This window comes from Maniola jurtina, chromosome 9 (assembly GCF_905333055.1).
Source record: "Maniola jurtina chromosome 9, ilManJurt1.1, whole genome shotgun sequence".
NCBI lineage: Eukaryota > Metazoa > Arthropoda > Insecta > Lepidoptera > Nymphalidae > Maniola > Maniola jurtina.
This window is the reverse complement of record NC_060037.1, coordinates 12,858,884-12,878,135: the sequence shown is the minus strand read 5'-3', so window position 1 is coordinate 12,878,135 and position 19,252 is coordinate 12,858,884. Positions and strand designations below refer to the sequence as shown.

Below are 19,252 nucleotides of genomic sequence, written 5' to 3'. Positions count from 1 at the left end.
AAATAACAAATCACTCTACTTACAAGCTCTGATTCTACAAACCCTATATCTTGGTAAAAAAAGTACGGCTTGGCCGTTTAATGTTCGTAAAACTATTACATGACATAACATATTAAACGTTAAAAGTTATTAAACGGCCAAGCCGTCTTTTTTTTTACCAAGATGTAGGGTTTGTAGAATCAGAGCTTGTAAGTAGAGTGATTTGTTATTTATTGTTATAAATGTGATATAGTCAAGAACATTTAAGAGCTATATTACTTTGGACTTGGGATAGGTCCCATGGCCAGCACAAATCTAAGCTCAGCTAGGGGCTTGGCTCTACTAGAGATCTCATAACTTTTTAACAGTGAAAACATTATGAACTTGTGAGTCTTGGCTAACTTTTTACATGAAATGTTTTTGGTGGGATTTAGTTTTTTGTTAGAGAATTCTCAATTTTTATCTGAAAACAAAATCGGTATCTAATTTTATGCACGGCAATGCAGTCACTTTAGATAGAAATCTAGGCGTGTATAGTACTAATTAATAACGTACGTGTAATGAATGGAATAACGCGTATTTTTTTTAAATAGGTGTTATATATTAATACAATACCACTTACTTAGTTCTCTAAATTAAACTAGTTTTGCCTGAAATGCAAAACAGCTCAATTTAACTTTTTGCGCGCACAATTTCATCCGCTCCGCCGAGTACCGGTACGAAATCATCAAAAAAACATAACTTATTCAAGAAAAATTTAAGGCTTTGCACACACAACGCGTTATGGCAGCGCAGCGCGATGGCAACGCGTCCAGCAATTCCAGTAGTATTTTATAGGGGTTCAAAGTAAAACAAAGAACCGTTATAGATTGTTCAGTTTGTCTGTCGACCTGTCCGTCTGATTGTGTGTCAGTTATAAAAAAAATTATTAGACACACGCATATCTATTTCTTTTTAATCTCCGTTCTGACCATGCAAAACGAGAACCGAAAATTAACATCTGAATTACATAATGGAATGCAACAGAAACTAACATCACTAAGTATCTATGCAGAAATGTTCCAAAAATCGATGTAAATCCTTCTGTTGACGGTAAACTGAGAAGGCTCGTAAAACCCCTTAGTCATATTCATCATGTAGCTGGTGCCCGCGACTTCGTCCGCATGGATTTAGGTTTTTAAAACTCCCGCGGGAACTCGCTGATTTTCCGGGATAAAAAGTAACCTATGTCACTCTCCGGGTGTTTTTTTATAAAAAATAGCGAGCAAACGAGCAGGCGACCCACCTGATGTTAAGTGACTACCATAAAGTGACCATAAAGATTTGCAGCACCAGAGGAACCGCCGATGCGTTGCAGGCCTTTCAGGAATTTGTGGCTCCGGCCCTTGAATAACCTCATGTTGTGATCAAGTAGGAACACCGCCATGGGAGTAGATTCCAGTTTGTAACTCTACCCATTACCCATACAAAGATCGATTTGAACCTGAATGTCTAATTGTGTACAGACAGACGTAACTAATGATAATCTACCTAGTAATGTGGCTAGATTCATTTGAGATAGGCAGGTGAATGCTCTACTTGGGTTGAAGGCCAAACATTTTTAGTGTTCGGTTTTTAGGGTTCCGTTCCTCAAAAGGAAAAAAGGAACCCTTATATTCGTTGTCTGTCTGTATGTCTGTCGTGTCTGTCAAGAAACCTATAAGGCACTTCCCGTTAACCTAGAATCATGCAGGTAGGCAGGTCTTATAGCATACTTAAAGGGAAAAGTCCGAAAACCGTGAATTTGTTATTGCATCATAAAAAATAAAATTAAAATGTGTTCATGAACAAATAATTAGTATTTTCAACTTTCAAAGTAAGAATACCAAATGGGGTATCATACAAAAGGACATACCTGTACAGTGTACATTTTAAAACAGATTTTTATTTATTTTTATGCATAATAGTTCAATTTTAATTTCAATTTAAAATTCAAGTTTTTGATTTATCGTGCAAAATGACGAAAAAATACGACTGTAGAACGGAACCCTCGGTGCGCGAGTCCGACTCTCACTTGGCCTGTTTTTTATTTATTAGTACCCACTTGTTATAAGTACAACAGGCGACACAAGTGCTCAGAAGTCATAACAGACGCTCTTGAGTCATTTAGCATAAAGTTCATAATTTGCAAAATATTGAATGTTTTTTCCGCCCTCCGTATCCTAGATAGTTTCTCGACCTGACAGAAAAACTACTGAGGTGTCTTTGAAATACTTTAGCAACCAGTTTCCGAAATGTTATTTGATGATCGATTAGTGAATAGGCCATTTTAATCGTTGACCATTTTCAAATTGGGTTCTAATATCGACAAATTAATTATAGGCACTGTTACAGTTATAACTAACAAGTGTAAGTTAAAAATTCATAACACCCCAGACAAGTGAAGGTTACAGTAACTAGAAAAAAGCTGATAACTTTCGGTTCATTCGTTTAGGCGCTACGATGCCACAGACAGATACACAGATACACACATCAAACTTATAACACCCCTCTTTTTAGGTCGGGGGTTAAAAAAATCTAAAGTTCCATACCCAAAGGGTGCCACGGGGACCTTATTATAGGTGCTAAGTACGTGTACTCTGTCCGTTCGCCCATCTGTCAGCGGGCTGTACCTTTCAGTCTGTCAATCTGCACTTGACCAGCGGACTATGGCCTATTTTTTTTTGTTTTAATTCAAATACAAGTTAGCCCTTGAATGCAATCTCACCTCGTGGTAAGTGTTGATGCAGTCAGGCTAACCTGGAAGGGGTATAGCAATTTTTCATTAAATCCATACTCCTTTGGTTTCTACACCGCATCGTACCGGAACACTAAATCGCTTGGCGGCACGGCTTTGCCGTTAGGGTGGTAACTAACCACGGCCGAAACCTCCCACCAGACCAGACTAGAAATTGACCTCAGGACCTCCAACTAATAAGACCAGGGAGGCCGCCTAACTCTTTCGCTTTACGGTGAAGGAAAATATATGAGGAAAGGAAGATCCTCAATAGTGACGATGAATTGCGTTTGAGAAATCGGTCGTTAAACTTTTATCTCCGTGGAAATCTGAGTAAACAAAGGCGATCTGGTAAAACGCCGCATCACGATTGAAATTGTTTGTTGTATGCCGAGATACCTACCCGTAATAATACGGTTGCATAACTGCATTAAGTGTTTCGGCTTTTTTGTTGACAACTTAATTGATGGCTTAGTTATGCATTGTTTAACTTTGTAACTTGCGATAACACTTGTGTTTATTCGCAAAGTGATTTATAACTTGACAGTGGTCAGTTACTTATATTCGCAAAGTGATTTATAACTTCACAGTGGCCAGTTACTTAAACATATCCTTTTCACGATATCATCTATGGAATACCGCTTAATATAATAACGTTATTATGAGGACCCTAAAATGAGACCCTAAGAAGTCTTAATATTAATTACTTAATATTGAGACTGCATACTTTTTATCCCGGAATATCAAAGAGTTCCCACGGGATTCTTAAAGTTCCATCCATTTAATCGATTTGTATGAAATTTGGTTCAAGGGTAGCTTGCGTCTCGGAAACTGACATAGGCAACTTTTTATCCCGGAAAATCAGAGTTCCCACGGGATTTTCAAAAATCTAAAAAATCATTTATTATAAGTATAATGAATATGCTTGTTTGGTATTTTGCGTAAGTAATCTTTCACTATCACAAAACGCCACAATTTTGAATTCGGCATGTTGCGTTTTTGGCGCTGTGCGTCTAAAGCTATCATGTCTGTTGTTTTTATGGCCACCAATCCTCTTTGCGATTCTGCGTCCGTATATTCCTTCCTTAAATCAGAGTCCAGTTGAATGAAATGAAATTAATGAATTTGAATGTTGTTTAGTATGCGCCGAGTCTAGCGAGGAGACGGTTCCATTAAAAGTCGGCGGGCTGCTCGTCGAATCCTAATTAGAACCAATTTACCTGTAGAATTGGCATTACATAACATCGCACAGTCTTTACTTATGCTGTAAGAACGAAGGTTTTTAAGATAGAATTTTTCTCAAATTAGCTCTATCATTAGCCATATTATAAATGCGAAAGTGTTTGTTTTTTGGTTGGACTACATAAATTTTAAATCCCTTTTTTACCCCCTTAGGGGTTCCATTTTCAAAAATCCTTTCTTAGCGGTTGTCTACGTCAAAATAGCTTTCTGCATGCCTCAGCCCGATCCGTCCAGTACTTTGAGCTGTGCATTGATAGATCTGTCAGTCAGTCAGTCAGTCACCTTTACTTTTATATATTTACTAGCTGATACCCGCGACTTCGTTCGCGTGGATGTAGGTTTTTAAAATTCCCGTGGGAACCCTTTGATTTTCCGGGATAAAAAGTAGCCTATTTGCTAATCCAGGGTATAATCTATCTCCATTCTAAATTTCAGCTCAATGCGTCCAGTAGTTTTGGCGTGAAGGAGTAACAAACATATACACACACACACACACGCACACACACACATACAAACTTTCTCCTTTATAATATTAGTGTGATATTACACTTTGGACAATCACAGCCAAAGGGGTTTGTTATTAGTATTGTGATTTGTGAGGACTCACCTATAAGTATGTTATATTAATGGCATCGACGACGCAACTTTTGCTATCGGTTCAGTAGGTATTGAATTAGTTATTTTTCCCTAAGGAAATACTACTTCATTGACCTCAATACAACTAGGCTATCTAGGACAGAAACTTATCTTTTAAGTAGTATTAGCCTATTTTAGCTACTTTCACTGAAATGCGCTAATGTGTGAGAGAAATTTATTTTAATCTTCCAATCCAATTGAATCCATCACCCTACATGCGTCCACTGGTGGAGAAAGGCCTTTATAAAAGTACGCTACCAAACACGGCCATCCTATACTGTGCTCACGCGGTCTCCACTGCAGAACAAGCCTACCTCATCGTTCTTCGTTTCTATATTAAAGAACAGGAAAAATGTAGTTAAATAACAAAAAGGCAATGATTAGGATTTCAATTTATATTTTTCTGATTTTAGTTTTGTGTAATCGATAAGGCTTCGATCGTAATGGTGCATCCATACGGCCGACCCGGTGGCATGTGTGGATGCACCTTTACGTGAAGAAAGAGCGCTCTCGAAATCAACACTGTCCAGAACACAGGAAGAGCTAAATCAAAGATGAGAACTAAAAACAAAAATATTTGCTGTATTGTCTATACTCTAACTTACCAAGTAACAAATCAAACTAGCACCTGTTCCAAAAAGACTAAAATATCATAATCGCATGTTTTTGATAGGAACCATATTTAAAGGATTCAATCACAAATTGCTCCATCAATAAAATCTGTAGGTACATTTTTTTTTTTTATAAAGAATATTAGCCATTTTTAACTACTAACATTCCCCTTTCCCCTCCAACTAAGCGTTAAGCTTGTGCTAGGAGTGGGTACGACAATAGTGCAACGGGTGGGGTTTGAACCGGCGACCTTTCGGATTTCAGTCCGCTCCTAAACCGTTGAGCTATTGAGCTATACCTACTTAATTCTTACAACGACGTATTAAATAATCTAAACGCTTAGCTTGCATCACGCGTCGCCAAACACATTAATGGTTTAATGATTCATGTATAAAAAGGAATAGTCATGCTATTTGGCCAGGTGCTGAGATCGTTCAAATTAAAACGAATGCCAATCTGAGCGTGGGGTCAAAATCCTGTACACCTGATCTCACAAGTTTGGCCGTGACTCTTATTTTATTGGTCATAGAGGTTACAATACTCGATTTATGGTCACGGAATCTTTGATCTGCGGTGTTGATACTAGATGTTTGTGGAAAATCTGCTCGTAAAAGGCGTCTGGTACGATCACGATCGGTGTCTATCTATTAGGATGATTTGAAGATATTCAGTGGCATGATTGGTGATAGATGAGACAAATCCACTAATGTTATAGAAGTTAAGTAAAAGAAGACCATTAGCAATCATTGGTATATATGCTAAACCTTATGAATATGATTAATTGTTAACTGGAGAAGATTTTTGTCAGGGTACATAATAACTGAATGTATTACGATACATTTACCTTCCAAAACGGTGACGGATTTTCAAATGATGTCTATAAAATATTGATAAACCCAACTTGAGTACTCTTTTTTAATTTTATTTGTTTTACAAGGGAAGGAAAACTATTTGTGTGGAAGGTATCAGTAAACCTATAAAACAACACGTTTTTTCATGTTACAATCCGCAAAATCATGATATTAAAACCTGCGTTGGTTACATTTTCTTGGATGCGCCAACGCGTCGTAGTGGAATTTAGATTGTGTTTTGGAAGGACTGTGGTATTTTGCGTGGTGATTGGTGGTGGTATGTAATGCTTGCTTTTCTTGCATGTGTTCTAACAGGGGAGAGGGCGAGCGGTGCATAGCCCATGCTGTACGTTGCAAACATACAGATTTATGTGATCCTATCGGAATATCCAGGTAACTACTTGTTGTTTCTCATGTGTATCATGAAAAATCTATCTACTTCACCACGATTGACCGCTCTACTTTTTAAATCTCTTGAGGATGATTGCTTCACAGGCTGGCCGATCAGTGCGGTTTTGGCGATCTCCTTTTACAGGGCCCTTTGGCTGTGGCTCCTTTGACACATTTCTAAATTGCTCGATTATCATCGTCACATGCGTGTAATGATGGTATTTGTTAGTTGATTTGCTATTGTTGTGTGTAGTGCTTACATTTTTAAATTCTCACTTGCCATTTTTAACTCCCGACCCAAAATGAGGGGTGTTATAAGTTTGACGTAAGTATCTGTGTATCTGTCTGTGGCATCGTAGCTCCTAAACGAATGAACCGATTTTAATTTAGTTTTTTCTTGTTTGAAAGGTGGCTTGATCGAGAGTGTTCTTACCTATAATCGAAGAAAAATTGGTTCAGCTGTTTAAAGTTATCAGCTCTTTTCTAGTTTTCTTATTGAGGTTTTTGTGTCAGGGGTTTTTTAAATTTCGAGCTATAATAGCTCTATGTGTGAACTTTCATATCAAAAGTACGGTTCACGAGGTTTAACAGTCCTAAATTTGGTTTGTTAATTATTGGTTGGTAAGAAAAAATGCGAATAGGTACCTAATCTAAAATCTATTTGCCCTCAGAATCACTACCTTTGTTGATATCACACTATCACACTAATATTATAAAGGCGACAGTATATGTGTATGTGTGTGTGTATGTTTGTTACTCCTTCACGCAAAAACTCCTAGACGGATTTGCCTTAAATTCGGAAAGGTGATAGATAATATCCTGGATTAGCACATAGGCTACTTTTTATACTGAAAATCAAAGGGTTCCCACAAAAATCTATTCCACACAAACAAAGCCGCGGGCATCAGCTAGTAATTAAATATTAACAAGTGCACCTATAGTAATAGTAGTAGTTACCGTCTTACAGCTACATGCAACAATGAAATTGGATTATCTTAACCAGAGCCGGTTACCCACTTAAGGAGTGAAGCCTCAGCAGTGCCTGGTGTCACTACTCTAGCGCCGAGGCACACAACTCAATAAGAACACGTATATGGACGTATTTGTTGTCACTTGTTTAAACTGAAATTTCTTACTGTTGTAGACATACTTCAGAGATGATACGATGATTCTTAGAGCTCGCTTCATCGAAGCGATTACTTGTTGGTGGGTGGAACCTAAATGTATGTTGATTTCACAGGTAACAAGTGTAAATTAAAAATTTATAACACCCCCGACAAGTAAAGGTAACTAGAAAAGAGCTGATAACTTTAAACGGCTGAACCAATTTTCTTCGATTATAGCTAAGAACACTCTCGATCAAAGCCACCTTTCAAACAAAAAAAACTAAATTAAAATCGGTACATTAGTTTAAGAGCTACGATGCCACAGACAGATAGATACACAGATATACAAGTCAAACTTATAACACCCCTCTTTTTGGGTCGGGGGTTAAAAACAACGTTATTTGTGCGTGTCACCCTTTGCTTCTAACTGCACCTCACCCCGAGAGAATCCGGGTAAATGAAGTTGGCTTGAGAATCAAGATTTTTTAGTTAAAAACGATAAATTTAAAATGGCAAACCCATGCCCTTACAAATAAATCAAAGCGCAAAAAAAAAACAATAAAGAAAGTTTGCAGTGTATCAAAGTCATTAAAAAATATCAAAGTACTAATTTATTACCAATTAATAATAATTTGAAAATTCGGCTCCCAAGGCGGTAAAATAGCGGTATTGTAGTCCATGCGGACGAAGTCACGGGCATAAGCTAGTATTATCATAAAACAAGCTAACTGAAATCAAAAGTGGTTTCAGTAGGTGCTCCGAATCTTTTAAAATGTGGGTTTTATTTCGCGTCTAGCCTGTTGATATATTTGTCACGTATGAAGATAAACGCCGTATTTCGTAAACATTTTCCACTTCACTTTCGTTGATGTTTTAATATGGTCTGGCTCAATCCATACTTCCATACTAATATTATTAATGCGAAAGTGTGTGTCTGTCTGGCTGTCTGTCTGTCTGCTACCTTTTCACGGCTCAACAGTTAACCGATTTTGATGAAATTTGGTACAGAGTTAGCTCACATCCCGGGAACGGACATAGGCTATTTTTTATCCCGGAAAATCAAAGAGTTCCCACGGGATTCTTAAAGGTTCGCCTTTATCAGATTTACATGAATTTTGATACGCAAATAGTTTGTGTCCCGGAAATTGATATAGGCAACTTTTTATCCCGGAAAAGCAAAGAGTTCCCTCGGGATTTTAAAAAAATAACCTAAATCCACGCGGCTGAAGTCGCGGGCATCATCAAGTTATGAATTTCCTTGAAGTGTGGGTAAAAACACTATTATGTACCTACATATTATATGGATTAATGGATATGTAAACAAATATGGATGACTTGAATATCTAAGAGAAATTGTTAAAAATTCCAGGGTATCCAACGGTAGTTTGAGGTTTACCGCAATGAATGAGCAATTGATAGATACACTATTGATTGAAACCTGTCACCAAATTAACATTGCCGCGACAAGCTCTTAAGTAATTAATTCTTCTAATTCAAATCTTAAGCTTTGTCCACACCAAACTTTCTTTGCTTTTTTTTTTTTTTTATTTTGTAATGTGTCACTCTTATCACTACCCATGTCATGAATGCGAAAGTATGAAGTTTTTTTGTTTTATTGGTTTGTCCTTCAATCATGTCGCAATTTAGCAACGGATTGACGTGATTTTTTGGATGGGTATACAATATACATAGTTATAGACCTGCCCGGCTAGTATGGGCAGTAGATAAAAATTATATCCCCGATTATATCCACTGATGTCATACAAATCAGTGGATATAATCGGGGATATAATTTTTATCTACCGCCCATGCTAGCCGGGCTGGAGAGTGACATAGGCGATTATTTATCCCGCAATATCAAAGTCCTAAACCTAAATCCCCACAATGTAGTGGGCAAGAGCTAGTTTTTAACCCCCGACCCAAAAAGAGGGGTGTTATAAGTTTGACGTGTGTATCTGTGTATCTGTCTGTGGCATCGTAGCGCCTAAACGAATGAACCGATTTTAATTTAGTTTTTTTTGTTTGAAAGGTGGCTTGATCGAGAGTGTTCTTAGCTATTATCCAAAAAAATTGGTGCAGCCGTTTAAGAGTTATCAGCTCTTTTCTAGTTTTCTTGTAGAAAAGAAGGTTACATAACCGTTAGGTTCATAATATTACGTCAATTGACAAATGTCAAGCTGTCAAGATGGACTTTGCCTTGATACATAATTATTTATTTGAAAATGATGTTTTGGAAAACTCTGATACTTTGGATCGTAGGCGCGGAATAGTCCAAGAAAATCGGTTCAGCCGTTTGAAAGTTATCAGGTCTTTTCGGTCTTTTCTAGTTACTGTAACTTCACTTGTCGGGGGTGTTATAAATTTTTAATTTACACTTGTAAATAAATAGGCTACCTAGGACCTAGGATACTGTACTTACTTGTAATAAATCTCAATATCCATTCAATCAACAGGACACACAGACAATAGTCAAAGAGCCACTCCGACATACAGAGGTGTCGGGTGACATCACCGGTAGGATGTCGCCCAATTCGGAGCGACAGGAAGTTCTCGGCATTCATCATACGAACTGTGTGCTGCCCTTCACCTTGCTACGAGTGCGAAGACCCTATATTCCTTTTTACCCGACTACGGCAAAGCCAAAAGGAAGGGTTATGATTTTAGCAGTCTATAGATAGATAGATAGATAAAATCTTTATTGCACACAAAACATGAAAAGGAACACAACACAAAAGGAAGAAACAGAAAAAAAAGTTACAAAACTGAACTGCTAAACATAGTGCAATTTCTGAAAATTTTTTCTTAGTTTCAGAATATACCGCAAGGTTTGGACTATCATTGCAATGTCAGTCTCAGCGTCCAATTTAATGATCTGGTTTGTCATAGATTTTTTTATATAATTCAGTAATTAAACGTACCAAAAAATGCTATAAGGAGAAAGAAGAAAGAAAATACACAGAGAATCACTTACATATCTCTGTGATATAAATCCATCAGTAAAACTTAGAGCTTGGATACTCAAAACTTCTTCTGCAGTCCTAATTTTACCTGTCTATCTGTCTAGAAGTACTTCACAAATAGGTATAATGTAACTTAAATGTAAAATATACAAGAAAGCGCAAGTTTTTCATACAATAAATTGGAAACCATTAAATAATATCAAGAAACACAAACAGATGGTGAATATTAAAATACGAAGGGGATAGAAACGTCTTGAATCGAAAACCGGTCGGGCAAAAGCAATAAATCGGCAGCTTCGGGCTTTCTGCACTGCTTGAATGGTGGTCTGCACCATAAAGCAACTCATACCTTGCAAAGGAGAGCTGCTATGTGCTCAGTTCCCGTCGACCAAAGTGCCAGACCACTAGGTCTTAACGTCCAAAATAAACAAGAGATATAGAAATATCTTCAATTGAAAACCTATCGGGCAAAAGTAATAAAAAGTAACAATAATAGAGTTAGGCTTTAAACAAAAATCATCAAGGTCGCTTATTGACAGACCAGACCAGACCTAAAGTGGTCCATTGGATCAAAAAATAAAGTAAAAAAGAATTATTTATTTAAAGGCAAACAACTGCAATGTTACGTTATGATTTGTGCTTTATAAAATTGTATGAATTTAGCAAGCAGCGAGGCTGAAACGATGCTACTATGGTAATAATTTGACTGTCTTCCTTAGAGAACGAGACAGTCCACTGTGTAAATTACAAGTCAAAGTCATAATTTTTCTGTTTATATCTCACAAATGCTTTCAAAAGGCCAAAAATAATATTTCTCATTTCGGTGGTGATGATTATCTGTATTCGATGGGAATTCCAAACCAGAGAGAAATTGATCACTTTTATCACAGCAGCGTTGTCGTCTTCTAGGAGTGTTGCTCTATCACTCGAACGTACGCAAATATAGACCCTAACTTGTTTCGTATAAAGATTACTATCCTATAAACTGTATTTTGTAGGCTCTTCCTATGTTCACAAAACTTTGGCGCACAGAGTAGCTTTGATCAAAGTTCACGCCAGATTTTATTCCCCTATCCACCTTAGGGAAAAGCTTCTAAATAAAAGTTTACAATGTATGTAAAAGAGTACTCTACCCATTTTCGGGTCCTATTAGGGTGCGTATCCACTGAAGCGGAGATTGAAGTTCAAGTTTTTTGTATTCAATTTCAAAATAGCCCAATAGTCAATCATTTATTTCAAAATATGCGTGTAATGGTGATAATTTAACGTCAACTTTAAAGCTATGTCGGTTCCAAACGTGCCTACCGATTCGCTAACCTAGTGTCTAATCAATGATAGCCACTGAGTTCATTTGACATTAATTTTTAATTCATTGGAGGTTTTCTACGAAAAATCATTTTAATATCACTCGGTGAAGCAGCAATGTAGAATCGACCAATGCCAACTGCTGCACTGGTCCAAGAAGAAACCTATACCAAACTCAGCTGGGTATTCTTTGCCCTTGACTTCTATCTCACCTTGGTGAGATTATATCAATTATTTATGCAGTTTTTTGCAATCGATCCATAGATTAAAAATTAAAAACTGTCAATACATAAAAGCCAAGTACGATTGCCTATGATTTCAGTAGTCTATGGCACTGCAGGATATTAATTTTGCGTATCATCTGTGCATCGCGGAAACTTTTCCTGCTCTGAGGAAGAAATATAGAAGTAAACAAAGTTTCCCATAAAATCGTTAGGATTATGGCGACTATCTGCGGTCTAAGGATATACGGCGGTAAGCCGTTATGAGTTGCTACAGAACTTCTAATCAATTTCCGAGGTAATGAAAAACCATCTCTTGTAAATTGCCCATTTATGGGAAAACTAGCTGATGCTAGTGGCCTAGTTATGACAACGCATATGAATCGATTGCGATTGTTAAGCAACGTTGACTCAAGTCGGTAACTGGATGGATGACCGACTTTAGAGGTCCGTAATTGGTCTTTTCGTTTCCTCCGTGCCTCGGAGTGCACGTTAGGCCGTCGGTCCCGATTATCATCACTAACATCTGACAATAACTTTAAAAACCTAAGAATTGAAATTTCGTTCTCTTAGTGAGTTGTGTGCGGAAGGATCTAGGGACCCATCCCATTATTATCCCAAGAGAACTCCTGCCATTATGTGATTAATGTAAAGGAGTCATGACCCTCAGCAATGAAGGAATACGACTATAAAGAAGCTGATACCCGTGACTTCGTCGATTTTAATTTTCGGAAATTCCACATTAGCAAGGGCAAGATGGTTTAGCTAGGCTATTCTGTACCAATAAAATATAATGTTTTATTATATTATGTTATACAATTGTTTTTTTTTTTTCTGTTTTCTTCTTACTGTGTTGTTATCCTTTACATGTGTTTTTGTGTGCAATAAAGAGTTTCTATCTATCTATCTATGGATGTAGCTGTTCATAGCAATATTAGTAGGTAGTAGGATAAACGCTATGGTAAACGCAAATGGCTGACTGATTAAGATGGATTAGAGCTAAAGTGGCCACACGTTGCGATGGCCCACTTAGTGCATACTATAGGTATTACAGTGCGCGCACTTAGCAAACCAACTGGGTGGCCGGTGGAGAAAGCTGTTTGATAAGAAGATTAATTTCGCTTTGACTATATTATAATGTGTATATGGCTATATTTAAGCCCCGACCCAAAATGAGGGTTGTTATAAGTTTGACGTGTGTATCTGTCTGTGGCATCGTAGCTCCTAATAACCTCTCCGTTTCCCCTGACGGAAGGGTATGCGTTAGGTATTTCCTGTGTATAAAAAAGTAGCTCTTAAACTAATGAACCGATTTTAATTTAGTTTTTTTTTTAATTTGAAAGGTGGCTTGATCGAGAGTGTTCTTAGCTATAATCTAAGAAAATCGGTTCAACCGTTTGAAAGTTATCAGCTCTTTTCTAGTTATTACTGTACCTTCACTTGTCGGTGGTGGTATAAATTTTTAATTTACACTTGTTATAAAATGGCGATAAGCTGTCTCGTCAGTGGAAGTTATGTGTGCCGCCGAATGCCAGAAGTCTTAAGAGCAAAACAGCTGTCCTAGTATTAAAGACTCATGCCATTTCTATTATCTTATTTGAAATTCTGTAATCTTATCTAATCAGTTGTACAAGAAACCGTACTAACTAATATATTTTAATGGTAGAGTCAGAAACGTGATGTCATATAGCAGTACCTACTGATTGCTTTAACAACCTATGACATCATAACAAGGTTCGTCTAGGCTAGATTCATGGATATATGACTAGGACACAAATCAGATGTAACGTAGCTAACCGTCCATGACCGATTTGTGATATCCATAATCCATCTCACTTGATGTAAGTGATGATGCAGACTAGATACCTAATGGATGCATTATGAATACTCAGTCTATTAAGCTCAGCGGTAAAAGCTTAGGAGTTAAGATGTTGGCTCTTATTCGGGGAGGTTTCAGAGTTCGATTCCGGGTATGCACCTCTTAACTTTTCGGAGTTATATGCACTTTAAGTTTTAAGTGGTGAAGAAAAACATCGTGAGGAAACCTGCACGCTTGAGAGTTCTGTATGTTCTCAAATGTATGTGTAGTCCGCCAACCCGTATTTGGCCAGCGTGGTGGAATGTGGCCTAAGCTCTTCAGTGTTCTCAGTAGTGAGCTAGCGATGGGTGTTTATCATCGCATAAAATTTTATTTCTTTTATTTTAAAGTATCCAACCGATAGAAAGTCGATATACATCTTGCGTCCGCGGGGAGTAGGTACTTACGGGTTACGGCCTTTGGTATTTAAAGTCTTCAGTGAAGAACAATCTCTTTTCTATAAGTCGGTCAAGCTCACACCGTGTCCACCTCCGCGCACCTACATGGGGTCACTAATTACCGAGGTGCCGACGGTCAACGACACGGGCCTTGGCATTGCGACGAGTGACGTCACCGCAACCTGCCAATAGAACCGCGTTATGCACTACTGCTGTATCAACTGTATACTGATGTATTCAGTCAACCAATCAGATAATACATCACGTAAAAAAAAATTGGTTGTCTGTAAAGTCGGTTTACTGACGATAGTTGAACGTGACAACAAAGGCCGATTGTGCTTCTTTGTCGCTCGTTCCGCGCTCTCGCTTGCACTTCAAGCCTTACATGGAACACCTCAGAGCGAGGTAACGCCGCATGAGTCATGTTTTCTCGTGCGTGCAGCCGGCTCTATCGAATTATAAGACGTTGTCACGTCAAAAAATATCCCAAAGGCCCAGTTTACATCTAAACGCAGCAAAGATGTTGCTGCGTTTAGATGTAAACTGGGCCTTGGGATAACTCTGTTTCTCTTTGAATTATCGTTTTCTGATGTCAAAAACATCTTTATACAAACTCCGTCAAGCTCCACGATTGGGGTAAATATTCTTAATATAAAATATTAAGTACTACACCCAAGTATTGAAGAATTTGGCAAAAATGCAGTAGTTCAATTCAAATGTCGGTGAATTGATATTTGTTGCAAATCCCGCGGTCATCGACACGGACCTTGGCGTTGTGACGAATGGTTATGTCACCGCAACCTGCCAAGGGATGACGTTATGCACTTTAAACGCAGTATCTTTATGAGCCATGACATTGAAATTTAAATAAGCATATCACTCTAAGGGCTTACACAGACGGTCTGCAGTCAGATCGCTAACTAACTGCAAAATTGCAATTGACCTAATTGCATAGCAATTTCCGACTGACTGAACAGTCCGCGAGCAGTTCTAGTGCAGGCACATGAGTAAACTGCATGTAGGTTTCGCAGTTAATCGGTAGTTAAGTTAAATAACTAATAAGCCTTTGTTTTCCTTAGATTGAACGCCCTTCCGGCATCAGTTTTCCCTTCCACCTATAATAATATGGGTACCTTCAAGTCAAGAGTGAATAGGCATCTTCTAGGCAAGCGCGCTCCATCTTAGGCTGCATCATCACTTGCTAGCAAGTCTGATTGAAGCCGAGCGCTAGTCTAGATAGTTAAAAAAAGAAAAACAAAGTTATTTATAGTATGACATAATATTTTCATAAATTGTTCACGCTAGTATAACGCCGTCCTAGCCGAATGAAATTGGATAATTATTGCATGGGAAATATGTTATTAAATTCGTCAGTTTTATAGCCGTGGGATTGTTCTCGGACTGTTTGTTTTTGCCGACAGCTGATGAATGGGTGTGATGTGTTTATGTCTGTTTAGTAAGGGCCAATTTACTTTTGAACATATGTGATTTTTTCTTCATTTTGTTTCAGTTATTTTCTTAACAATTCAATGAAACTAAATGTATGACACATCTGGCAACAGGCCAAAGTATATTTTTCTATTATTATATAAAAACTTTGGCGCATTTATAAAAAGGGTTTATTCGTAGTGTGCTCCGAACAAACGTATTTTGGCGCGTTGAATCCTAAACAATCAAACTCAATGAAATTTTGTTGATAATCTCTAGGAAATTACTATGTCTGAGGTTTTCCAGAATTCCGTTAAAATATTTACTTTCAAAGTTATATGGTCTCAAGAATTTAATGTAGGTATAAATGTTTAAAACCGTGTAACTTTAAAACTAGATATTTTTAGGGAAATCTGGCAAACTCAGACTTAGAACATGTCTACGAAATTACATCGAGTTAAATCGGTTAATATTGGAATAAGAACCAAATTAAGTTTGTAAGGAGCGAATGACGGAGAGACCGCCGTTAATGTTGTTATTGAAATAAATCGAAATACAGTAATTTTGAGAATTAATGATTTTTACTAATTTTAAGTAAATGTTCAGTAAAAATTGTTAAATTTCAGAATTTCAGAATTCAGAACAAAATCCTAAAACAATGTGATTTAGTCTGAAGCTTCAGCAGTCTTAACACAACTTTGAAAGTTTATTTCACAATTAATTACAATCGTAGTGATACCAAGGACCAACGCATACAGCCGGAGTGGAGCAGAGCCAAGCACCTTTGATAACATCATCTCTGCTTCATGCTCTTTGACATACATTTGAAATGAGGATAGTACCGACTGAAAATTAAGTACGGTAGAGATTCAAAAGGAGCATAAGTTATGCCTTAAGTAAATAAATCTCAGATTGAGGTTTTACCGTGAAAAACGCCGCGTCTTGGCTCCACTGCGGTGTCCGTTGGCCATGGTTGAGCCTATACAACGGACTTCAAAACGAGTCAACCCCAGAGGCTTTGTGTAAGGATCGTTTACCGAGTTGAAGGCACTCCTAATTTAGTAAACGTCTTAATAAGTATCACAAGTGTGTTTTTGCCTGGAAACTTTTTATCCAGATTCTAGACATGTAAACTAGTTTTTTATCCGCTCTTTGCATACATATAATTAATTAACTGGTCAATATACCCAGCATCTAATATTCAACACTTGTCAATTTTAACTAGTTTTTTCTTGTGATATCGTTTGCTCGTAAAACCGTTGTACCTACCTACTTATGTTTTTTTTATTAACTAGATTGCGCTTGACCATGATGTCATCTGTTCTAAAAGCTACAAAGGCTTTTATGTTTATATATACTACATTAAAATATATCAAAATGTTAAAAGATTGGTAATTTGGATGACCGATGCCACCCACCAGATCAAATCTCAATCAATTAAGACAAAACCCTTTCCCTGAATTATTTCTCCGGGAATCGAACTATGGTCTTTCTACTTTCAAGGCGTATAGTCTCTGCATTGCAACAATCTACAAAACACAGTCTAAAAACACTGGTTTTTCAGTACTGCTTAGGGGTGATTTGGCAAAAAGCAGCGATTTTTTTGTTTACCTAAATCTTTGACATATTACTACTAAGATAATTACTGCGAGAATCTATGACATGCAAGAAATAATCGTGAATACGTCCCTTTTTGTGATCATTCGTCGCTGATATTACTTCCTGAGGATGCTCTCTTTGTTTGGCCTATCGCCTCTATGACAGAGAATCTAGATTTTTGAGGCTTTTTCAGGCTTCCGTACCCGGAGGGTGCCTAAGGGGCGCTATCACTAAGCCTCCGCTGTCTGTCCGTCCGTCCGTCTATCTCTCAGCGAGGTGTATCTTGTGAAACTTAGGTAAAGAGCTGAAATGATAACAGAATAACAACAAATAATTCACATGCAAAATTAAAAAATAAATGAGAAACGGTTTGCCAGTTTTCTTATGCTTCTCGTCTCTCAGAGTGTCTTATATACTCGTCGAATATGTTGGGTATCACACTAATATTATAAAGGCGAAAGTTTGTATGTGTGTGTGTGTGTGTGTGTGTGTGTGTATGTTTGTTACTCCTTCACGCAAAAACTTCTGAACGGATTTGGCTGAAATTTAAAATGGAGATAGTTAATATCCTGGATTAGCACATAGGCTACTTTTTATCCCGGAAAATCAAAGAATTTCCACGGGATTTCAAAAAACCTAAATCCACGCGGGCGAAGTCGCAGGCATCGGCTAGTTTTAAATAAACATCGTAAGCTTGAGTTATTGATAGTTTAGTTATGACGTAAAGAAATGTTGTTAGTATTTACAAGAAAATAAATTATGCCTCTAGGATATTTTGAAAGTTCTAGTCGGCTTAGCATTGACAATATTAATGACTCATTGAGAAAATTAATGGCAGTAAATTTTATTCACTCTAAAATAAACAAAAAATCTAAGATGTAATGACTACTTCGCAAACAAATACTGTATCTGTATTCTGCAATCTACAAAGAACTTTAAAAAAAAAAATTATAAACTGCAAAATATTTTATCTATTGAACACGGAAATGAAAATATATTGAATTTGAATAATTAACTATCCAATAATTATCATCCATTTAAAGTCTGTTAACGCATTTTAATTCCTAAAATATTGTGCCAGGTTAAGATTTATTATTTGCTTTAAATGGTGAAAAAATGCAAATTTTTCCATATTATGTTAATCATGTATTAAATTACTTACCTAAACTACTTTCTTACTGTACTGCTTCCTATTCTAATCTGGTACTTCAGTAATTAATTTCTTCCTACAGTTACAATTAACGATTTTGTAAAAAGTTAACGTTCACTTCGACTTTTTTTTACTCGATTTTAAATTAAAAATCAATAGTACATGAGTAACAAGATTTAAATTACTGTACTTAGTACATTCCTCCGTAGTGATGTCAAACTTTCTTTTATAATTATGCTAAACAGCTTTAAATTTGAATAATTTTTAAATAAAATGTCAGTAATAGACATTTTGGTTTCTAATTAATTTCATAAGTGTTATGTTTTTCTTTTCGAGCATGGAATACTGGACAGTGAAAAATTGAATGACGACATTTTATATTTACTAAAGATTGTGGCAACCGCGCTTGGAACCCAAGGTAGTTATTATTATTCGCACCACTGCACCCCCGTGGTCGTCAAATACACCATAAATTAAAATTATAATCTTTACATTTCACTGAACGCATACTTACAATGTGCCTACTTGCACATGAATACTAAGAATTTACATAATAATATGATAATACACAATACTTGCCTGTGCATGATAATATAATATTTCCTTCCTCAGTAAGGTAATACCCGCGGCACTCTTTGAAGACGCTAGTGAACTTGTAATCGGGATTGTCAGAGGAATTTGTAATATGTACAACAAAGATATTTTGAGAAAGGTTTATTTTGTACGTAGCACGTACAAAGCAATTTGCCTCCTCGTTTCTAA

The 19,252-nt window shown here is 37.0% G+C and overlaps 1 protein-coding gene and 1 long non-coding RNA gene across 3 annotated transcripts in view; one reads left to right on the top strand and one right to left on the bottom strand.

Moving 5' to 3' along the window:
* The window catches only part of LOC123868558, a 33,381-nt gene extending 30,031 nt beyond the window's left edge, over window positions 1-3,350 (bottom strand). For both annotated transcript variants that reach the window (XR_006796653.1, XR_006796654.1), the window contains exon 1: window positions 3,336-3,350. This is a non-coding gene — a long non-coding RNA (uncharacterized LOC123868558). The remainder of the gene's footprint in view (window positions 1-3,335) is intronic.
* LOC123868535 (tRNA dimethylallyltransferase) overlaps window positions 1-19,252 on the top strand; it is a 313,525-nt gene that overhangs the window by 44,957 nt on the left and 249,316 nt on the right. The gene's annotated exons all lie outside the window — the stretch shown is intronic.